At 44.5% G+C, this 24,988-nt stretch overlaps 1 protein-coding gene across 4 annotated transcripts in view; it reads left to right on the forward strand.

The window, feature by feature from the left end:
• Positions 1–19,795: 19,795 nt before the first annotated feature.
• LOC117511773 (serine/threonine-protein kinase 38) overlaps positions 19,796–24,988 on the forward strand; it is a 79,743-nt gene continuing 74,550 nt past the window's right edge. For 2 of the 4 annotated variants that reach the window (XM_034171668.1, XM_034171671.1), the window contains exon 1: positions 19,796–19,837. The gene's annotated coding sequence lies outside the window, so the exon portion shown is untranslated. Of the gene's footprint in view, positions 19,838–19,909; positions 20,041–20,108; positions 20,130–24,988 lie in introns of those variants that run through there. The other 2 variants (XM_034171669.1, XM_034171670.1) reach the window with 2 other exon arrangements.

The raw sequence follows: 24,988 nt of genomic DNA on the forward strand, positions 1-24,988 counted from the left end.
GCCACTGTGAGCCTCTCGTCCGGGTATCACCCGCAGACCAATGGACAGGCAGAACGGGCCAATCAGGAATTGGAGCAAGCCCTGCGCTGTGTAACGTCCGCACACCCGACGGCCTGGAGTGAACATCTGGCCTGGATCGAGTATGCACATAACAGCCAGGTGTCCTCTGCCACCGGCCTCTCCCCGTTTGAGGTGTGTTTGGGGTATCAGCCCCCATTGTTTCCCGTGGTGGAGGGAGAGGTCGGTGTGCCCTCGGTCCAGGCCCACCTGCGGAAGTGCCGTTGGGTGTGGCGCTCCGCCCGTTCTGCCTTGTTGAAGGCCCGGACCAGGGCGAAGACCCATGCAGACCGCCGGCGATCCCCGGCCCCTGCTTACCAGCCCGGGCAGGAGGTGTGGCTGTCCATGAAGGACATCCTCTTCCAAGTGGACTCCCCTAAGTTGAAGGACCAATACATTGGACCATTCAAGATCCTCAAAATCCTCAGTCCTGCAGTGAAGCTGGGAGTCGGAGCTTCACTGCGGATCCACCCGGTTTTTCATGTGTCCAGAATCAAGCCTCACCACACCTCACCCCTCTGTGCTCCCGGTCCGGCGCCGCCTCCTGCCCGGATCATTGACGGGGAGCCGGCTTGGACAGTGCGCCGGCTCCTGGACGTCCGTCGAATGGGCCGGGGGTTCCAGTATTTGGTGGACTGGGAGGGGTATGGACCCGAAGAACGCTCCTGGGTGAAGAGGAGCTTCATCCTGGATCCAGCCCTACTGGCCGATTTCTACCGTTGACACCCGGACAAGCCTGGTCGGGCGCCAGGAGGCGCCCGTTGAGGGGGGGGTCCTGTTGTGTGGGCCGCCAGAAGAGGAGGTACTGCTGGCCCACCACCAGAGGGCGCCCTGCCTGAAGTGCGGGCTTCAGGCACGAGAGGGCGCTGCCGCCACGGACACAGCCGGGAGTGACAGCTGTCACTCATTAATTCCTGACAGCTGTCACTCATTCTTCATCATCGCACTCCATAAAACCCAGACGTCATCTCCACCTCATCGCCGAGATATCGTACTTCTATGAAGGTAACTTTCTCTGCCTATATTGATTGATTGGGTTGCAGCTGTCTTACCAGAGGACCGGCGCGGGTCACGACTGTTTCGTCCTTCGTCTCATCAGATAAGTGGTTAAACAGACGCTGCACGAGTGTGTGTTAGAGGTGGAGGTGGCATTCCCACCGTTGTTGTTACGGGGTGTACACACACCCACACTTGACTGTCTTTGTTCTTCGCCAGCAGTACCAGATCCGACAGTCGGGGACGGTGATCACCTGGGAATTCGGGACTTGGCGGCTCCAGTATTCACCAGGTTCGGTGGCGGCGGAAATCGTGTGGTTCCGGCTCTTCTCAGGACAGACGTCTTCTATCCTCGAGCCTGCCCACACGTCACCTTTGTGAATTGACTGTTATCAGATTCTGAGACTGTCTGTGTATTCGTTGTGCACCTTCACAACATTAAATTGTTACTGTTTGGCTCATCTATTGACCGTTCATTTGCGCCCCCGGTTGTGGGTCCGTGTCACTACACTTTCACAACACAGTTGATATAGCAACAGGACCCAGAACATTATATCTACCCAATAAGTGGGCCGAAACACCTGGAACCCCAACGGGGGAGAACCACATGCGTAAAGTTGGAACCCATTAAATGGAGAAACCAAAGCAGTTGATAAAGCAACAGGACCCAGAACATTATATCTACCCAATAAGTGGAAAAAACAATCAGTCCCCAAAATCCAAATCCAGACTTCGATCCAGTCCAATAAGTATGGGAACCAGTGATTTAAGGAATGCAGAACAGGTTTAAACAATCTAAACAAAGCGCTAGGGTAAGCAGCAAAAGAGAGCTTATATGAGGCATACAGGTACATAATCCAAACACCAAAAAAGTTCAGCAGCCAATTGCATGACGTGGCACACAGCCTAAGAAAAGAAATCTCATCAGAGAATGAACAACTCCCAAACACCCTCTCCCACAAAAAATACAAAAAATAACTGATTCCTTCAGAGACATCCAAAACATGATCAGAACTGGAAAAACAATTCAGAACCCAATGAAAGGACTCAGCAACTCCATGAGTGGAGTAAAATTCCCCCAAACGGCACCCCACCCCAGGGAAGGACCCGAAGGATGAAATAATGCTAAAGCCCATCAGTAAACATATCAAAACTTTCACATGAAGTATACATGAAAACCATCTCATGCTCTGATATGGCGCATTCAGCAGAAGACCAACAGATTCACAGGCATGAGAGCAAATCAGCATAATCCAGATACAAAAAGAAAAATTACTGACCATCCCCTTAATACTACCCTCAGCATCTTCGGGGAAGACTCAGACGGTGGGACAAGCCGAGGACGCTCCGGAATGGCTGAACCGCTTGTGTGTGTGTGTGGGACGTAGCCTCCGGTGTCGCTGCGGGCTGTGTAGCAGGGCGCGTAATGGCTTGGCTAACAGGTGTTGAGGGTGAAATGGCGGCAGTGCATGCGGGGGCTGACTCAATAGCATGTGATGTTTCGGCTGGCATCACTGACGCAGCATGACTGAGTGGTGTCTCCCGCAACACTGCTGAGGTGCACACTGTAGCTATGTCGGCTGCAGGAGGAGAGGAGTCTGAGCAGGCTGAAGATGATGGAGGAGATGAAGCAAACGTGGTGCACGCTGAGATGGAGCCATCAGCTGCCGTTGAGAGAGCAGATCTGGGTTGCACCGCAGGAGAGGCTCCAGCAGATGAGGTGGAGGTTTCCACAGGAGAGCTGGACAAGCTTTTCCCGGAAGGGATCGCCGTTGGCGATGTACTTGTTCCGGAAGGCTCAACTGACAACATGGAGAACACAGACTGTCCAGGAGGACAGGTGAGAGTGGTCAGGTAAAGTCAGTGCATTGGCTTAGTAATCTTTGATGCAGGTGTCGGTGGATACGGCAAAGGCTCTCATAATTTCCAAGGCGCTGGGACCGGAGCCTCTGAGTGGACGCGCTGATGTGCTTGTGCCCGAGACGTGCAGCTCCGATGGGCCCGGAGGCGTGATTGTGGATACCACTTGATTCCTCCGTGGAGCAGGCTTCGAGGCTACCTGTGGTGGGACCAGCCTCAGTAGCTGCATTTCAAGAACTGTGAGCAAGAAGGATGCGGCCGGCATCTGTGCTGCTTCGTGCCTGGGAAAAGTGACCGCTGCATCAGAGAGGGTGAGTGTGTGTGGTTCTTTGCAGCAGGCTCTGGTGATATCAGATTCAAACAAATAGTCTATGGGATCATCAATGCAGGGAGGAACCCTGCCCTGCTTGAACTGCTCTCAGGAAAAGCAGAAACCAGCTCAGGCTCGGATAGAAAAATATGATCAAGAGCCAACATAACTTGCTGTCTGCTCTGCCGGCTGGTACAGTCCTGCTACTCAAAAATAAGTCTTGGATCTTGAACAAAAGAGTAGCCATGTCCTGGAATACTTCCTGCTCTGTTTCAGAAGAGATATCCTCTTCCAGGTCTGTCCAATCCGACTCATCGTCAGCAGTCGAGTGCTCAGAAGGCAGGTGCGCCTCAGGGTGCTCTATCCAATCAGGAAGTTTCTTTTCACAAAAAATGTCGTCCAGGCCCTGAAGCTCTGGGAAAATGTCAAACAGCCATGCATTCAATTCCACTAACTCCCAGGCTTGATCAAGATAATCATACTTCTCTCTGGGAGTGCAGCAGTCATGAAAACATATGGAAAAAAGGAGAGGTCAGCAAAAATCTCCTTAATTACCCCAATGTCTTGTTCATGGTAACAGAGTCTGTGGATGGGGTGGAGCCTGCGGAGCCCATGTTGTGGCCAGTTTGTTCTGTCAGGCTGTGAGGGTGCCTGGCACCCGACGAGGGTGGACCCTCAATGCAGATTCCCAGATCAGGCGTTAGTGTAAAAGAAGTCATCTTTATTCTAGGCTTTGGTTCAGTGCACAGGTTATTGATCAGCGGAGCAAAGGTACAAACAGGACGAGGCATACATGCAGTCATAGTCAAGCAGGGTTCAGTGGCACGAGCAAACACAGAACACACAAAAATACAAAGCAGGATCAAAAACACGGCAAGGTAAATCAGAACTGTAAAGAAAGCTGGTAAGTGCACGGAGACAACAAATTGGCGCTGGTGTGGTGACTGGGAGGAGATTAAATAAGTAGGTGTTAACAACATGCACGTGAGGTGAAAGATCTAGAAAGGGGCATGGCTAATGAACAAAATGCATGGTGCAAGAAGGTGAGGAGGGACAACACAAGGTGGAGTGAGGTAAGATACAAAGATGCGTGAACAGGTGCCAAGAGTGTGAGTGAATGGAAATACTAAACAGACTGAATGAAAGTGAGGGGCCAAAACATAATGCCAGGTGCAGTGGAGTGAGAACATAATCAGAGGGGCATGAGGGAAACAGGAAACTAGGAGCAAAGAGAAACTGAGGGCAGAATACAATATTACTATGAATCGGAACGAACTGAGCATGAACATGAGGACAGAAATAAATGGACTGCATTTATATAGCGCTTTTCCATCTGCATCAGACGCTCAAAGCGCTTTACAATTACGCCTCATATTCACCCCGATGTCAGGGTGCTGCCATACAAGACGCTCACTACACACTGGGAGCAATAGGGGATTAAAGGCCTTGCCCAAGGGCCCTGAGTGATTTTCCAGTCAGCCGGGGATTTGAACCCATGATCTTCTGGATTCAAGCCCAACACCTTAACCACTAACCACTAACACCTTAACCACCTTTTCCTGACTGACTGTGCTTTTGCTGTCCAAGATATAAGTCCTGTATCCTGAAAAATACTTTGGCTGTGTTATGGAGGTCAAGTTCGTCAGGGTCTTCATCAGAGTCCAGGATGTCATCTGCCTCAGTGTTGGAGACAAATTCCTCCTCAAAATCTAGACAGTTATACTAACTCCAAAGGGGGAAGCTTAGTATGTAAATTCCAGGGGTCTCATGTACAAAGCGTGCATATGCCGGAGGTTCGAGGTTCCGGAGCGCGCTCCGGCTTGCTCCCCCTCAAATTAAGCCCTGTTATCAGAATATCTTTTTAGATAACTTTAAAAACCATTATCAGACTAATTATCTTCCGATACATTTTTGTCCGATAACTTTTAGATCGGTAACATAGTAAACAAAGATGAACAGTGACAAACTTTACTTTTAAAATTTTAAATCAGGGCTTAATTTGAGGGGGAGCAAGCCGGAGCGCGCTCCGGAATCTCGGACGCGCGCTCCGGAACCTCTGACGTTGGCTCCGCCAGCTATTTATACTGGATCCGTGATCCGCCACCTCTCTTGACTAACAAAATATTTTAAAAAAATCACCACGATTGCTCTCACTGCCAGTCACACCGCCGCCCTCCTGTCTGCTGTGCAGAATTGCGCCAAATCTGGCAACAGGTCCAGAGGCTACGCTCGCTGTTTTGATCCGGATGTTGACCGTAGCCGCAGAGCTCCGTGACCACCGAGAGAGGACTTGGATTCTTTGCGGGTCCCGCATCCGTACCCCCAGAGGCAGTGAGTGAAGGGAGAGCCGCGCACTGTGTTCTGCGTGTGTCTGTTTATAATCTTCTCGCACAGAAGAAAAAAGAGAGAGTTTACACAAGAGAGAAAAGTGAGAAAATGTTAATGCCTGTTTGAGAAAAGTGTGTAGTGAGGGGTTTTACAGCCTTAAAACATCTATAATAAGTGTAAAAAATAGCGCTGCTTCGCGGATTTCCGCTGCGTTCACACCGGGCGTGATCAGACGCTACAAATTCGCGGGGGTCGCTTTGCGACGGACGCGCCTCCTTCGCCCGGTGTGTCGCTCTGCTTGGGTGGACTTTCGCTGCGAAAATTCGCCCCGGTGCATCATCAAATAGGAGGAGCTTCCCTTCCGCTCGGCGTCAAGTCATCATGACGGACCTTGATCACATGGAGCGAGTTGTTGTGAAAAGCTCCCAATGCAGAGAGTATCATTATTTGGTGCAGGAGCTGCGTCTGGATGACGACCGCTTTCAGTGGTCCTTCTGCCTCTGTGGGACCCAGTTTGAGGACCAACTGTCCCGTTCACGTGCGCACATGTAAACAATTAAAAAAAAACTCCGCTGCTTGCTGCAGCTCACTCCTCCCCCAAAAAACTGTCATAATTGTGTTTAGAAACCAGTCACCATTTGTTTTATTATACATCTGTGTAGTTAATTAATAAAATATTCTCCACACAGACGATTCGCTTGCGCGTGCACGTAAAGAAAAAAAAAAGAACGAACGAAACTCCGCGGCTTGTTGTGGGGCTGCTCCTCGCTCTTTCCCAAAAAAACTCTGTCATAATTGTCTTTAGAAACCAGTCACCATTTGCTTTATTATACATCTGTGTAGTTAATAAGTAAAATAATCTCCATGGACCCTCGCGCACGCACGTTAAAAAAAAAAAAAAAGAAACTCCGCTCGCGCTGCTGTGGGGCTGCTGCTCGCTCCAAAACTCTCTCATAATTGTGAAATAAAGGACAAAAGAGACATAAGTCCTGCTCACAGGCTGCTACCAGAGACAGGACATGTTCACATCTTCAGTCAAACTCCAGACATCTCCACGTCACTACATATCCAGTACCTGATTGGTCATCGCAGCGCGACGAAATGAAAAAGTTCAGACTTTTCAGCTTGGGGAGGAGGGAAACGTGACGCGACGCAATATCGCACCACAAACGCGCAAAACGCTCAATCGCTTCACTCGCGTCGCGCTGCGCGGTTTGGTGCCAAAATGCGTCCTTACATAGGGATTACATGGCAACCTGTGGCTGCAGTCGCTCGCGTCGCGCCCGGTGTGAACGCGGAGAACGTAACTCCCGCGATAAACGAGGGACCACTGAGGAATTTGTACTTTATCCGGATTTGGTGTGACTACAATACATGCCCAGTTTATTTTCGGTGTGGCGCACAGCGTTGTTCGCAAGCCCCCCCGCCCTTCTTTTTTTTTTCTGCACCGGAGCCACCCATCCTCTGCGCTCCGGGACCTCCCACTTTACAAATTAAGCACTGTCTGATAATGAAAACATTATCTGTTATCGGATTATTGGAACTGTGTCCACCACTGTATATATATATATATATATATATATATATATATATATATATATATATATATATATATATATATATATATATATATAAAATTCCAGGCTGTCAAACTGGATGTATGAGTAAAAATACTGGTCTTTATTACAGAAAGGCAGTCCGCGGAGCAAAAGTACCAGGCAGGGGCGAGACAGAGGACGTGGTCAAAAAAACAAGCAGGGTCAGTCCACGAGCAAACTGGGTTTTCAGAGCTGAGTCAAAAACAGGATCCGGTAAACAGAGCAGAATCAAATCATGGCAAGAGCAAAAACAGGATGAGAGGAAGTGCTGGTAAGTGATGAACATCATCGACAAACGAGCAGCGAGAAAGTGAACAGACGCAGTTTAAATGAGGAAGACGGTGACAGGAAAACAAGGTGCACGTGAGGACGAAGGATCTGGAAAGAGGGCGTGGCTGACAGATGAGGAACAGGTGCAAGAAAGTGAGGGAGGAAAAGGCAACACAGACGAATCAAAAGAACTGAGTGACTGAAAAATTAACGGAGGAAAATGAAACGTGCTTAAGCTGGAGGCTGAAGGAGCTGGTTATAAAGATGATGCCACCCTTTAAGATGCCAGGTGAGCAGGACAGTTGTTACTAAAATAATACACGTTAATTCATTCCACTCCTAACCACAGCGCAGCTCAGCACAGGATCCTTGTGTCAGGAGCCATTCGCAGACTGAAGCAGTATCACATCTGAGAACACGCTCTTCCTCTGACCTTGTCTGAGAACACGCTCTTCCTCTCACCTTGTCTGGGAATACGCTCTTCCACGCTCTTACATTATTGTAGTGCAAATAAGAATTCTGGCTCACACAGACCTGTTAATTTTTCTTTAAGAAGCCCTCTTATTCTGCACTCTTTACCTGTATTAAGTGCACCTGTTTGAACTTGTTACCTGTATAAAAGACACCTGTTCACACAATCAATCAGTCACACTCCAACCTGTCCACCATAGCCAAGACCAAAGAGCTGTCTAAGGACACCAGGGACAAAACTGTAGACCTGCACAAGGCTGGGATGAACTACAGGACAACAGGCAAGCAGCTTGGTAGAAGACAACAACTGTTATGATTATTTATTAGAAAGTGGAAGAAACACAAGATGACTGTCAATCTCCCTCGGTCTGGGATTCCATGCAAGATCTCACTTTGTGAGGTAAGGATGATTCTGAGAAAGCTCAGAACTACACAGGAGGACCTGGTCAATGACCTGAAGAGAGCTGGGTATCACAGTCACAAAGATTACATTAGTAACACATGATGCTGTCATGGTTTATAATCCTGCAGGGCAGCAAGGTCCCCCTGCTCAAGCCAGCACATGTCCAGGCCTGTTTGAAGTTCACCAGTGACCATCTGGATGATCCAGAGGAGGCATGGGAGAAGGTCATGTGGTCAGATGAGACCAGAATAGAGCTTTTTGGAATCAACTCCACTTACCATGTTTAGAGGATGAGAACAACCCCAAGAAAACCATCCCAACCGTGAAGCATGGGGTGGAAACATCATACTCTGGGGGTGCTCTTCTGCAATGGGGACAGGACGACTGCACCGTACTGAAGGGAGGATGGATGGGGTCATGTATTGTGAGATTTTGGTAAACAACCTCCTTCCCTCAGTAAGAGCATTGAAGATGGGTCATGGCTTGGTCTTCCAGCATGACAGTGACCCCAAACACACAGCCAGGGCAACTAAGGAGGAGCTCCGTAAGAAGCATTTCAAGGTCCTGGAGTGGCCTGGCCAGTCTCCAGACCTGAATTCAATAGAAAATCTTTGGAGGGAGCTGAAACTCCAAACCTGAAAGATCTAGAGAAGATCTGTATGGAGGAGTGGACCAAAATCCCTGCTGCAGTGTGTGAAAACCTGTTGAGAAACTACAGGAAACGTTTGACCTCTGTAATTGCAAACAAAGGCTACTGTACCAAATATTAACATTGATTTTCACAGGGGTTCAAATACTTATTTGCAGCAGTAACATACAAATAAATTATTAAAAAAATCATACATTGTGATATCCGGATTTTGTTTTTAGATTATGTCTCTCACAGTGGACATGCACCTAAGATGAAAATTTCAGACCCCTCCATGATTTCCAAGTGGGAGAACTTGCAAAATGCAGGGTGTTCAAATACTTATTTTCCTCACTGTATATATAGAGTTGTATGCAAAGGTTTGGGCACCCCTGATAATTTTCATGATTTTCCTTTATAAATCATTGGTTGTCTGGATCACAGACAAACACAGTGATGAGCAAATATTTGCACAAAAACAAAGTTTATCAGTTTGAACATTAAATATCTTGTCTTTGTGGTGTATTCAATTGAATATAGGTTGAAGAGGATTTGCAAATCATTGTATTCTGTTTTTAATTTACATTTTACACAATGTCCCAACTTCATTGGAATTGGGGTTATAGATGTGAACAAAAAGTGGCAACATACAGCCATCTACATTATTATACACTAGCCAACAGTTAATAGTATCATCACCTGTGTATGTTTGATAGAGTGTTGATTTGCAGACAGAAAATCTAATAGCCCAAAGTCTATTTTATTTGTCTGTGGGCCTGAACCCAAATTGTTTTATAAACCTGTTTTTGATTAATTCGCTGATAATTTATTATTATTATTTATTAATTTTTTTATTTTTTTTTGCTGATTTTGTTTTAACCTCCCTGTCAATGATGTTGGATACTGATTTAAAAAAACAGTAAGTTGTTAGATATATCAGTATACCTGTGGGTTTATATTTTATTTCATTATGTTTTAGTATTAAATAATAACTTCATTTAAAGGATCATATTTTTAGTTTGCTATGGGCTTAATCATGTAGGTAACGTTGTGTGGAACTGTTTTTTGTGCTGAGAACAAAAAAAGGGTCAAGTTACTCCAAGTTTAATTTCACTGTGGGTCAGAGCAAGGATGGGGGGCCTCCGGGGGGCCAATTCAGTTCAGAGTTGTGAAATAAGGTCAGCCTGTTGACACGCCTATATTGTGTTTTATAAAAACGCTTTTCTGTAGTGGTTCAGATCACATTCTCCTTGTCAGGATGTGAGTATTTGTTTTGCTTTGTTTAATGTTTTGGTTTGCTTTCCGGTATGTTTATTCTCTTGCTGGGTTTTTTCCTGCTTGGGTCTGTCTATCCCATTCTCTCTTGTCTGTCTCTTGGTTCTTGGTTGTGGGCGTTCCCGCTTTCTGGCAACGCCCTCGTTCTGCTGCTTTCCACACATACTTGTTCCCTATTTGCAGCTCATCACCTGGGTGTATTTAAGTTCCACAGTTTGCTCGCCAGATTCATGCGCTTTGTGCGTTCTCTCCAGCTCTTTTGTGTATTTCCTCACCTGCTTGCCTCTCCTGTTTGTGATCACCTGCTTGTGTACCCGACCACGCCTGAGCCTGATGTTCCCTGTACTTCTGCTCTTGTTGGACTGCGTTTTGTGTACCAGACCCTGTTTGCTGTTTCAGTAAACTATTTTTACACACAGAGCTTTTTGTTCGAGTCCCGCATATGTGTCCGGCCATCTCTGTCTACTCAGCCTGATACTCCTGCGTAAGACGCATGTGCTCAAACCCAGGCCTGTTAACTTCATCAACTCTAAATAAATTTTAAATTGAGGAAAACATTGAATCCAGACTCTAACTGGGATGGGACACAAAAGAGCTGGGAAATTAAAAATTAATGCATCAAACACAGAGATGTTCATGTACTGTAGAAACACTTGTACTATGGATTTTTTTTATTCAGGTAAAAGGGACAGTCTTAACTAGCGCTAACTGTTGCTAAAATTGGCTAACAGTTCATTACATTCTAAAATAAGTCAACTCATTCTTATAAAAAAAAGTGGACAAACTGTTTAGTTAGGTTTAACGTTACCCTCGACTGCACACATTCTAACTTTAATGATGTTTATATCTGAGCTGATACTAAGCTGGCTAGCTACTAACCTTCATAGTTGTAGATGCAGTGCTCAAAAAATAAACCATAACCATTGTCCGGTTTGGAATGGGCTGTGGGAGAGTCTCTGTGTTAATCGGTATCCAGAAACGTCACTTTTGGAAGATGTAAAAGAGATTCTGTAAAAAGAGTAAACTTTCCGCGGCGCTGCCATTGTACCGGAAGTATCTATGCACAGCAAACTGGACGTTAGCCAGCAGGTGCGCGAAAATCCCCCACTATAATTGCTAAATGACTTGTTTTGGGTAGAATGGGGCTCTCTCCCCACCTGCCAATAGTTTCTTAGTGGAAAACCAGCCTGGCAACTTCAAGGACGCCGACCTGGTGTCCTTTGAATGAAAGTCTTGGGAGAAAAACAAACTGCTTTACGGCACTGCAACAATACATACACGGCCCTCAATCAACGAGTTAGCAGCTATAAGAACAAGCCAATGAAGGCTTTGTTTCTTACAAGTTCATCATCATGCCAAAGGTGGTGAAAATGCAAAAAATAAATAAATAAAAAAAATGCTGTTGGAGGAAGCGAAAAAGACCATGTGACCGAGTGAGGTGTCATACATGGGTCAACCTTGGTCGGGCTTTCTTGGAATAGTGAGGGCTGAAAGACAGAGCATGCAAAATAGATTCAGATCTGACATTCTTGCTGCGGCACTCGTAAGTACAGTGAATCTGGAAAGTATTCACAACGCTTTACTTTTTCAGCCTTTGCCATGAAGCTCAAATTTGAGCTCGGGTCCATCCTGTTTCCACTGATCATCCTTGATGTTTCTACACCTTAATTGGAGTCCACCTGTGGTAAATTCAGCTGATTGGACATGATTTGGAAAGGCACACACCTGTACATATAAGGTCCCACAGCTGACAGTGCATGTTGGAGACAGGATCGTCTCAAAGCACAAAGCTAGGGAAGGGTCATGTTATGTGGTCATTCATTCATTTGTTCAGTTATTTGTTCTGTAACTGTGCAATGTAGGTACTGTCATAAGGACCCAATGAGCACAGTAGCCTCCACAGAAGTAAATAGAAGTTTGGATCCACCACGACTTCCTGGCTGCCCGTCTGAACTGATTGGGGGAGAAGGACCTTAGTCAGGGAGGCAGTAGTATAAGTACAGACAGTGCAGCACGTGCCATCACACTGGGGCCCGGGGCATACAGAGACCAGTCAATTTGTCTGAAGTATTTTACTCTCTATTTTAGTCTCTTTTCACCTCACCTGCGTCTGACGGAAGCCAGCGCTAAAATAACCAGAAAGCGGTTCCAATAACAAAACAATTTATTTTTCCACCCTTTGGTGCATAACAAAGTGTACGAACAAAAGCTGCGTCAGTCTGGCGGAGTGAAGGCTGGCACGCTCTCCAGCGCCCAAAAGGATCGAAGCCCGGCGCTTCTGGACCCACGTTCACCGCCAAACACCCCCCAGGTGGACACGACAAACCGACTCTCTGCGAAGGATAGAAAAGGTGAGGTAAGTCAGCAGCTACAACTAATATCCTTCAAAAGGCACACACTATCAGCAACACATTCAGGTCTGAATTTAAGCTTTATGTAAATGAGCAGCTTCTCACAACAGGTGGAGGATCATCAGTCCGCATGCCACGGCAGTGAGAAGCGAGCTGCACAATTCTCATCAAAGTTCAAATATACTGCGTAACAAAATACCAAGTTACTATTAACAATTAGTCAAACAATTAATCACCTCTGATGTGTGCTGACAGCATGTGTCCCTCACCCTTCCTCCTTCACAGGCACGATGTGTCAACCCAGGCGCGGTCCTCAGCGTCTCACAAACGAACATCACAAGGTCGAGTTCCCGGCAATTCTGCTTGAATCACACATGACTTAAATGCAGAACGCCATCTCATTATCTGCTTCAGCTGAAAGTCATTAAGGTTGCACGTGAGCACCATCCACAGGTGCTGCACATCATGTTGATGAGGGTGAAGGACTCTTCTGCCAGCACCTTCTCCACAGACAATAAATCAGTTTGCATACCACCTGGAGAGCAAAGAAAAGAAAAGAACACCAAAACATCCAGCCACACCCCCCCAACACACAACACTATTCTTAAAATCAAAAACATTGAAATTCAATGACCTGGTTCATCTGCAAACAGCACTAATTATGTATAAAGCAGCAAATAATCAACTTCCCGGGAATATTCAAAAATTATTTTCTAACAGAGATGGGGATTATAATCTGAGAGGGGAGTATAAAATAAAACATATACAGGTTTGTACAACATTAAAAAAGTTTTATTTATCAACACGTGGAGTGAAGTTGTGGAACGGGTTGGGGGCAGAGCTCAAGCAATGTCCAAACATGACCCAGTTCAAACGGCGGTACAAAAACATGTTTTGTTTTGTTTTTTTACAGGGTGGATGAAGGGCTTTGATGGTCACCAGTTGTTTCACGTATCTGTAAAAGATTAAATATGTATAATCATGAGATGCTAGTAGATATTTACATACATTTAGTTGCATATTTGTTTGAAAGATTATTTTGAAATCAACTGATAAGAAAAGGACTTAGATAGGACACAAGGGGTAGGACTGAATAAACGTATCTTCTTGCTTCTTGCTAGTCCCTTTCATACATGTTGTTGACATTGTTCTTTTGTTTTGTCTTTTTTTATTTGTTGCTTGATGTTGTTTGTAGTTTGTTGTTCTTCTTCTTTGTTTCGTTTTTCATGTCCGAAATAGTTTTATTCATTCACTCAACTTTCTGTGAGAGGTTTTCTCTAAGTAACCTACGTACCTCTCTTTTTTTTCCCTTCTATTACCCCAATCTCCCCTTGATCCTTCCCCTTTGGGCTTGCAAGTTGTCTTGCACTCTGTTTACAGGGGGCTTCTCACTGCCAGTATCATCAGCTGTTTTATCCCCATCTGCATCATAGTCGGCACAGCTTGTGGGATAAAATGTATTACTATATGGTTACAATAGTACGCACGCTCCACCCTGCTCAGAGTGCCGCTTTCATTGGACCTACGTCTCTGCTATTTTAGCATTGTGGGATAGCTTGCGCCCACAGATTGAGCTACTTTTGCTTTAACATGAAGTTAACACCCAAGTCTTTCATCGCCAACTGTAAATGGTAATCAAACCATTCCAATCGTATCTTTCTGAACTTTTCTGCATCAAACTCCATTGTGTCAATGTTTACAATGTGTTTGAGCAATAACAGGTGAAGTTGCTCAGAAACTTTAAGTTTCTTAAATATTTATTACAGCCACTCTTAAAACTTCAGTTATCTTTAGAATTTTATTACTGGTAAACTTTAGAATTGATTTAAATGAGATACACTCATTATCTCACAGGAATATATCACAGTTATCCGGGAACTACTTTTTGCACAGGAATTCATCAAGCACGTCGGCCGCGGGTGCATACTAACACATGAGAGCGTCCACTTTTATCTTGTCATAATAAACTATGCTAGTGGCGCTCGTGAGAGTGTGAGCACACTCTGATTGGCTGACTTACAGTCTGATATTTTCCTATATCAGACTGTGACCATGACATTCGGTCCAGATCGCATATCAGATTGGCGACTTTGTTTACAATTTTCACGTGTGAAATAAAACAAAACAAAAAGTGAACGAAGAAATTATGACGGATGAAGAGCGAATTCTCTGAGTGAATTTTATTACACTAATGAGTTTGAAATGGAGGCATTAAGAGCATGTTGTGTGTTGGGGGGGTTTGGCTGGACAAGGTTGGGTTGTTTTGTGTTTATTTTCCTTCCCAGGTGATTTGGGGCTGTTCTCTGAGGAAAATGTGCTGCAGAAGAGTCTCTCTCCTCTGTTACGATGATTGGCTGCACCTGTTGCATTCTCGTGCAGCTCGCTATCAGGACAATCCACGACACCTGTGATGTTCAAGTGCAGATCTGAGGACTTCCAGCTGGTACCAATGTAGTGATGAAGAACTACATTTAAACCAGCAGTGAGTTGGATAAGATTGCCGGAGAATACGACTTTGTGACGACCGTGTGGGGACGCTGAGGGCCGTTTCAGAGTCTGACATCACGCCTGTGAAGGAGGACGAGGGTGAGAGGCGAACGTTGTCAGCACACGACAGAGAGTACAGTCTGGGAAAGTCACCTGGGGGGTGTTGGCGGAACTCCTGAGTCCTGAACGTTCGGACTCCGACTGTGTCTTATCCATAACAGAATTCTCCGGCCAAACCAATATGGACCCAGCGGCAGAAGCAGTTCCATTTCAGGAGAAAGTCCAGAAGCACCTGGAGATGAAAACAAATGCCGTGGTTCAGCGATTGCTGAACCTCCGACAGGGGCGACGAAGCGCAGCTGATTATTCTGTGGATTTTCGAATCTTTTCTGCTCAGTCTGGTTGGAACGCTGCTGCTGAGGGGGGTGTTTGTAGACGGGTTGAATGACTCCCTGAAAGATGAGCTAGCCGTCCGTGACAAACCGAAGGATTTAGATGAGTTAATATCCTTGGTTATTCGTCCAGACGATCGGATTAAGGCGCGTGGACGAGAGAGAGGGCGAGTGTCCGAGCGGGGTGTTTTGTCCGGACCGCCTCTTCTTTGTTCTTCTGAGACTCCTCCGACGGGACCTCTAGCTCCTCTAGTGGACGAGCCAATGCAACTTGGAAGGGTCAGAACAGCCATATTGCCCCGGTCAAACGAGCGTCAGGAGACAGCATCATAACATGGCTCCAGGTGTTTTATGGACATTTTTGTGGGATATAAATGGGAGTTTTTGTAAACCAGGTTTTGTGTATAGCACTTGAGGCAGTTCTGGTGGGGTGAACAGGCTGGCTGGTCGGAGTTCGTTTGGACTCAGGTAAGCGTGTGTTTTTTTTTTTTATTGTTTATAGTTATTTAATTTTTGTTAGCAGAATGGGTTGTTTTCTTTTGTTGGTTTTTGTTTCCCTGTCCCCTAACCCCAGCCTCACACACTTCTGGCCGTTCATCTTTGGTGTTGTGGGGTGGTGCAGGTTGGTTGCTGGGCATTCCCATGAGGACCTCTGCACCTGGGGGTGGGGGTCCAGGGCTCTTTTCTTAGATTTAGTTGTTTCCCGGTTCCTCTCCAGCCTCAGCGTGCCTCTGACCGTTCGCCATTGGCATTGCTGAGGTGTCGGGCAGTGGGGATATACTCCAGTCGGAGCGGTGGGGCCGATCAGTGCCATACGCCTTTTCCGCTGCCCACCCCTCCCGGTAGGCTGGAGTATAGTCGGGGGGTCGGCACCGGCCGTCTTGCCGGTTTTCCCCTGCCCTTGGGGGTGGAGCTGGGTTGCGTTTTTCCTATCGGCTTCTCTGGCTTAGTAGTCCTGTGCCGATTGCCACGACGTGTTTCCCGACAGACCTGGAGGGTCTTTCGGGGTGCTGGGGAGGTCAGTGGGGCTTTCTGTAGTTTTTGTTTGCTCCTGGGGTGGTTTTTGGAAATCCCTGGGGGTTTGGGGTTTTTGTTTCCTCCTGTTTCCCCCCGGGGTTTGATGGGATGGTCCTCTGGGGGGGAGGTTGACTGTGGGGCCGACCGGCCGTGTTGGGCTGGGGTGGGGTTCCTGGGTTGTGGGGGTGTCTCCTGGAGTTTGATGGGACGGTCCTCTGGGGGACGTTAAGGCTCCCGTGTATGCCTGGGGATTCCTGGATGGCTCCTGCCGTGGTCGTTGCTCCTGGGGTTGACGATGAGGTCCCCTGGGGGAAGTCGGGCTCCACATGTTAGGGGAGGGCATTGTTTGTTTTTTCCTTTGACCTGTGTTCTAGTGTGTTGGGGGGTTTTTGTTGGGGTTTTTGGGTTTGTGTGTTTTTTGTTCCTCCCCAGGGTTTCATGAGACGGTCCTCTGGGGGGGGTGTTGGGTTGGGTATTGTGTTTTTCTTTTGTGTTTACCCCGGTGTGCTTCCCTGGGGTATGTTTGTGGTACTCTCTGGGGGGGATGCTGGGGGCCTTTTTTTGTGTTTTGTTTTTGTGTTTGGGGTTGTTTCGGGATGTTTTTTTTGTTTTGTTTTGATGCCAGCCGGCCTTTCTACCGCATCTCCCGGCTCTGCTGCCTGCTGTGATCTCTGCCCTCGTTCTGCTTTGGCCTTTGATGTGTGGGGTTGTTTTTGGGTCTGGTTTGTGCGGTCGCCGGGAGGCTTCCCGTTGATGGGGGGGTACTGTTGTGTGTTGGGGGGGTTTGGCTGGACAAGGTTGGGTTGTTTTGTGTTTATTTTCCTTCCCAGGTGATTTGGGGCTGTTGTCTGAGGAAAATGTGCTGCAGAAGAGTCTCTCCTCTGTTACGATGATTGGCTGCACCTGTTGCATTCTCATGCGGCTCTCTATCAGGACAATCCACGACACCTGTGATGTTCACGTGAGGACTGAGGACTTCCAGCTGGTACCAATGTAGTGATGAAGAACTACATTTAAACCAGCAGTGAGTAGGATAAGATTGCCAGAGAATACGACCTTGTGACGACCGTGTGGGGACGCTGAGGGCCGTTTCAGAGTCTGACATCGCGCCTGTGAAGGAGGACGAGGGTGAGAGGCAAACGTTGTCAGCACACGACAGAGAGTACAGTCTGGGAGGGGGGGGGGGTGTTGGGGGAACTCCTGAGTCCTGAACGTTCAGACTCCGACTGTTGAGACGCTGAGAGAGCGCGCCGCCTTTTCACCTCACCAGAACTTAATTATTTAGTATTTCATGTATAGCACAAGGGAGAAAAATAAATGTGTTTTCTTTTTGGAACTGCTTCTGATTATTTCATGCTGGGTTCAGTCAGATACTGGACCGCTCCTCAATTTGCGTCTTATCCATAACAGAGCAAACGAAGCTGAAAATATGGCTCTGAACAGCCATATAATAATCAAATTATTAACCTCGCTTGCTCGGTCTGTACAGGAAAATATCAGCCTTCGGTCTGATATTTTCCCGTACAGACCTTGCAGTTGGTTAATTCATCCTTGGTATTACTAATGTGCACAGTTTTGGCATTAGTTTTGTAGAAATACCATGGTTAAGAAGCTGTATTTTTGTGGCAGACTTACCTTGCTTTTGTTCTTTGAGGCTCTTTTTCTGGGAAAATGGGTGAAAGTTCTGGACATGTGAACCATACGAGGGCTGTCAATAAAGTAACGGTCCTTTTTATTTTTTTCAAAAACTATATGGATTTCATTCATATGTTTTTACGTCAGACATGCTTGAACCCTCGTGAGCATGCGTGAGTTTTTCCACGCTTGTCGGTGACGTCATTCGCCTGTGAGCACTCCTTGTGGGAGGAGTCGTCCAGCCCCTCGTCGGAATTCCTTTGTCTGAGAAGTTGCTGAGAGACTGGCGCTTTGTTTGATCAAAATTTTTTCTAAACCTGTGAGACACATTGAAGTGGACACGGTTCAAAAAATTAAGCTGGTTTTCAGTGAAAATTTTAACAGCTGATGAGAGATTTTGAGGTGATTCTGTCGCTTTAAGGACTTCCCACGGAGCGAGACGTTGTGCAGCGCTCTCAGGCGCCGTCGTCAGCCTGTTTCAAGCTGAAAACCTCCACATTTCAGGCTCTATTGATCCAGGACGTCGTGAGAGAACAGAGAAGTTTCAGAAGAAGTCGGTTTCAGCATTTTATCCGGATATTCCACTGTTAAAGGAGATTTTTTTTAATGAAAGACGTGCAGGCAGATTGCAGCGTCGGCTCGCAGCCGCCGCGACGCTCCGCCACAGGAAAAACACCTCTGCTGGAAGCCTTAAGGACAAGTTGGAACGTGTCCAGCTGTTAAACAATTTCTCATATACTCACTCCACTGAAAGCCATCAAAAGCTGCCTGGATTTTACAAATGGTTATCAATGGGAAGAACGCATGCACACGAAGGTTCAAGCATGTCTGACGTAAAAACATATGAATGAAATCCATATAGTTTTTGAAAAAAATAAAAAGGACCGTTACTTTATGGACAGCCCTCGTAATGGTGGAATACCCGCTTCCGTTCTCTGCCAGCCTCCATCTGTGAGTTCAGGATACTCAGCAGTAGTTTGGAGACACTGATACCATATGAATGCCTGCACGTCAGTCCTCTTGATATGTCCATTAGTGCTGTTTTCATCAGGCAGGATGCTCATGCTTGACTTGACCTTTTTGTTGTACATTCTGACATCTTCACACACTCGCAGTACCAGAATTTCTACCCAACCCCTTGCTTTTTTTAAGTGAGAATTTCATCATTTGTTATTTACATTTGTTTATAGTTTAATTAGTTTTATTTCTGTATTTAATTTTGATTCATCTTCTTTTTGTGTGCTTTCTGTTCTTTGGTCATTAAAAATAAAAAGATGCAGTATAGCTCCGAGCCACTAGATGTCAGGCAAAGTTCAGAGTGATATTAAAACTTCATTTTCCACACCCGCCGATGAAGCCTCATGAAGCCCGTGAGACTTTTTATATCGAGTAAAGTATCGATGCCTCGAAGCAAAAAACAGCGACATCTGGTGGAAGACAAAAGCTCGCGCACAGTAAATACCGCAAATACACGGAAAATTTACTTTTGATAGTTTAATGACTAAAATACATGCAAATATATATATATATATATATATATATATATATATATATATATATATATATATAAATTTGCCAACTAAAACGTACGACGGATGATACGACAGTCAAATTTCTAAAATGTTAAAAAAAAACGGCACAGCACGTTTCGGTCACGTCATTCCAGCGAAACTTGCACTCGACACAAGGTTCGGTGTCTCGACTCCAACATTCATTCAAGCAAAAGAAGAAGAAGCTCGGTTGCTACACTCTAATCGAGGTAAAGACAACAAAGAAATTACTCTCAGAACCATCACTTTATCTGATTTATTCGGCTAACTGTGTGAGATCTCGAGTTTTTGAGTCTTCACAGCAACCTAATAACGCAGATGATCAGCTGGAGTTGGTATTTATCGGCCAACTTTAGCTGTTTGTTTCACGGAACTTTACTCAAGTTCGGTTGCACAACAGCAGTGGTTCCGGGTAAGGATCAGCTCCTAAAAAGCTCCAAAAACAAACCACCTCTCCCGTCAAAGTGGCATTTACTGACGTTAAAGTCACTCAAGTCGAAGGTTAGTGGCTGGCATTTTTTTATTAAGGTTGTTTTGATGCAACTGGTAACTTTAACAATGAGTTACGTAGCAGCTAATGAATTCTGGCAGGTTAAATAAAACACGTAAACGAAGCGCCTGTAAAAGTACTTAAAATGTGCTCTTTGTTCGGTAGTTGATAGATTGTGTGATTTGGGGCGTTTGTAGCTGTTGAACAGATTAGCTGAGAGGTGGCCAGGTGTTTTGTGGGCGTGGCTTGTAGGTGTGGCGATGGGAGCCAAACAACCAGGAAAAGAAAAGTGAAGCAGGATCATCGTTTTTTATATGAAAGCTTTGTCACAACGTAAATCGAGCCCGAGCAGTGTGGATGTTTAGATGACGATACCGATATTAGGCAGTTAAAAATTTATGATATTGATGTATCTGCTGATATAGACACAAAAATTCCAATTATTCCCAACATTTTATTATCAGGCACTTATGACAAAGAAATGTAATTGAGGATTGATGTTTTACAGTTTAAATACAAACAATTTACTATGAATATAACCAACATATGTCACACTGCCTTCACTTGGATAGACAGTCGCAGTCACACTCACAGGTCGGTCGCAATCAAGGCTATAGATACAAAATACAGATGTTATCATATCAGAAACACTAAATCATATGTCATGAAGATGTTCTTTTGCTTTCAGCATCTGCATATGAAAAAAAAAACTTCATGTTGCCGAAAAAATGGTTTGATTAATCCTAATATTTAACAAGTTATGACCAGAAACGTGGTGCATTTTTAAATGAAAATTAGGCATTATTCTGTGTCACTTTAAAATTAATGCAGCATGTTTTATTGTATAACAATAAAGGTGAGGTAGTCTTTTAAGTAAATGTTTTTGTATGATATAAACAAATATCTGTTTTCTATTTTCAGAAAATTTCATCAATTTCGGGTGATCCGAGAGACGGCTACATAGTTTCACAGAAATGCGTTACACTGTTCAAGACAATATTGAATGGAAATGCTGAATGAAAACAATAAAAAGTCATCCTTTAGTCTTTAAATAATGTTATTTGAAGTCTCAAGGGTGTCTAAAAAAATAAACAAAAAGATTTAATGCGGCCAGAGCAATATTTTGTTTTTGGCGATGATCGCACTGCATGGTCTCAGATGTTCAGAAAATCCTGTAGAGTCCGTGACATACCTAGATTTAAAAATAATAGCATAGTGAATGTAGCTTAGGTAGTTTTATTGTCCTATGTTAGGATAATTAGAGGATATAAGTTGAATGGAATAAATAATTAGGTCCTATACCTGTTATGATGAAGGCTATAGGTAGCACCGTGTCACGGACTCTACGTGTGTAGAGTCCATGACATATATTTTTAAAGTAGTAATGGATGATTCTATGAGTATCCATGATGAAGTGCTCTATCTATATTGAAGAATACAGTTTGTTAAGCCTTATAACCAAAACATATACCAATGTTTTAAAGTAAATGGTAAAATAAATGACTCTTGTATTAAGGATATCCTTTCTATTGTAGAGTCCGTGACGGCCAAAATGTGACTTTGCCTCTTCGTCTTAATATTGTCACCAAAAGAAATTGGCTACAGACACATGAATAAAATTTTGGATTATATTGCACTAGACATTGGTCTTCATAATGGGTCTCAATTAAAAGAAAAATACTTACTTTGATTTTTGTCTTAAGGTGACACACATTAAGACACCTTGATTGTGACTGACCCGTCAGTATTTACATAAGATGGACTTCTTGTGTACTTCAGCCCCACTGAACTTGCAGCATAGTGACTACTTGCTTCTTTTCACTGTAAAATGTCCACTCTAACTGCAGATGAATGCAGCTGCTGTCTCTGTCTCTTGTAGCTAAAGTGACCAAGTGGTGCTGGGGGTCCCAGCCATGCTTGACAGCATTGTAAACACAAATAAGATCACCATCTGCTCAACAAACTGTTATGACACCATTTTTACAGCCAAAGTGTGTGCATTGTTTTTTTTTTTCTGTAAAATTAAAGTTTCCATATTAGGTAAAATATCCAATGTGTTCATTAAAGGTTCATATTGGCAATATTATCAGCCACTTGATATATTGGATGGGTTTTCAAGGGAAGGCAGTTTCCAAAAATGTCTGCCAATGATGTAATTTTGGGCAATTCATATTTGATTTCAACTCATAGTCACTGCCTATTAATTTGAGCCAGGTTAATCAGGCTGACAAACACCATCAGCTGGCCGGTGGGCTGGTTTATAGCTTTTTGTTTCTTTTAAATAGCAGACATGCATTTTTCTGTATGAATATGAGAACCTCTGCTTTTGCTGTATTTGGTTTTTCTTTACGTTTCTCAGGTTATCGGTTGTGTGTCTTGAAACCATTGGCACTGACGTCACACGTGCTGCTGCTGCTGCTCAACCACATATACATTCTGTAGTCTGTCAGAAGTGCAGATTTTCATACAGCAGGTGAAATAACTATTCAACACATCACAATTTTTCTCAGTAAATGTATTGCTAAAGGTGCTACTGAAAAAAATTTCACCAGATGTGAGTAACAACCCAAGTAATCCATAGATGCAAAGAAACCAAAGCAAATAAGTACAGAAATTAACTCGTGTAATAAAATTTAATGACACAGGGAAAAAATATTGGACATGCTTACTAAAATTTATTTAATACTTCATACAAAAGCCTTTGTTGGTAATGATAGCTTCAAGACATCTCCTGTATTCACGGGAAGAGAAATCCGTTGGTCTGAGGACATGGACCAGTAGCTTTTGACCTATATCTAGTTATAACTAGTTGATATTTTCCCCAGCTAGACCAATATCTAGTTTTAAAAAGCTTATCAGTCTAGTGAGGCTGATTTTTTTTTTTTTTTTTTTTGAAGTTTTTGAGGCTGAATATTTTGATGCTAAACAAATTCAACCTTAGAAATTCAACTTCAAACTCTGATTTTGATGCTAAAACAAATTCAACCTTTAAAATTCAAATTCAAACTTTGATGGCACAGATTTTCTTCCACAGAGATGACCCATACTGGCACACACAGTATGTTGGGATGATGAGACATCATTCAAACAGGCAGTTTGGCTTTTGTCATTACATGTAGCAACCTCTGTGGGTGTGGCTACAGGGCTGAGTGTTACCATGAAGACTTCTCAATATGTTAGCATATTGAGAGGAATTAACATGTTTTGCAAAGAGGAGGGAGCAAGCAGCAGAAATGAAAATGTCTGCGCCTACAAGTGTTAAAAGTGTTCGACAAGACCAATGATTTTTTTTTTTCAATCTTGCACCTTAAATAAATGAGCCGCTGTTCGCAGATTACAATGACCCATGCTGTGCCACTCATTCACACCACTGACTTCATGAATGAAGCTCAGTCAACAAGGGAGAATCGTGTAAAATTATGTGGTGTCCACACGCTACTTTTAGCTTAAGCCCCTTTCACATTGGCGTATTCATAGAGCTGCTCATTGCGGCGTTGTGTTTTATTTAAACATGCCCGAAATGCGCGCATACTCAGCGTTTTTCAGTGTTCGTTCATAGTTGCAGCTGCGTGTGTTTGCTTTTTAATGTGTGCACACAGTCGCGTGTACCAGGCCGCTATTAAACCAGTTCAGTGCTATTTTCTGCCTCTGTGGAAGTGCGCTCTGTTCTCTACTGCAGGTGTGGTGCGGCTCAAAAACACAGTCATTTAACATTTTATATATATATTAAAAAAATGTTTTATATATATATATATATATATATATATATATATATATATATATATTATTTTTTTTTTTTTTTTGTCTTGGTGGATCACTTTCATTGTGTCCAGATGCTGCTGAGTCTGGCTGTGGTAAAAGCTGCCCTGAATGAAACGCTGTGACTCGTTAAACTTTTAAACCTCCGGTTGCTCCGATCAGGTCCGCTGATTTGATCAGGCTGATTGATCAGGTCGTCTGATGATCGCACCAACATGCAGCGAGTGCACGTTTATTTTAGAGTCACAGCTCTTTTCAGCTTTGATCAGACTGATCGATCAGGCATTTGATGAGCGCACTGACATGCAGCGAGTGCACAGGTTCGATCAGAAAGAGTGTGAGAGTGAGGGAGAGCGCACACACGCGAGAGAGAGAGTGAGCGACCGACCTGCTGTTTCTGTTGTGTTTCTGGATTTCTGAGTTGAGGTTCGATTCCCTTTTCTGAACACACAGGTGCTGTGGGCTGTGTGATCATGTTCTCCAGCTGACGCACTCAGTTTTTGGTTGTGTACAGGAGCACAGTGTTGCACAGACTTACATGCAGTAACGCTGTGCTGCGCAGACCTGCTTCAAACTGTGTCCAGTGCTCTACACTGAAGAAAATTAAACATGCTTCATTTCTTCCATCCTACGCGTGTAGCCCTCAACATACTGCTGCGCAGGGAGCAAAAACTCGACGTAGAGCTGCTCAACTCAGCGTAGACGATACGCTGCAATGAGCAGCTCTACGAATATGCCAATGTAAAAGGGGCTTTAAATAGAATGCCAGGAGCAACACACAGAGAGTAGCAGAGCAGAGCTGGTCCGAACAGATTCAGCGAGAGTTACCATAGCAACACTGCATGCCCATATATGGCACAAATAAAAAGTTAACATAGATCAACTGTTGTATTTTGTTACAAAATCTGAATGTGATGTGAAATATTAATGGGATTTTCTTCAACAATCATAGAATTTTGATCATACTAGTCTGAGAAGCAATACATATAATTGTTGCCCCCAAAAAATCTGAGATATTATAGAGCTTACACAGCTGCTTGGGCTGCATAAGACCAGAATTACGGAAAAGTGAACTATAAGCTGCACAGTACATTCACATGAAAGCAGAGGA

The sequence above is a fragment of the Thalassophryne amazonica genome, chromosome 6 (assembly GCF_902500255.1).
Source record: "Thalassophryne amazonica chromosome 6, fThaAma1.1, whole genome shotgun sequence".
In the NCBI taxonomy this organism is placed as follows: Eukaryota; Metazoa; Chordata; class Actinopteri; order Batrachoidiformes; family Batrachoididae; genus Thalassophryne; species Thalassophryne amazonica.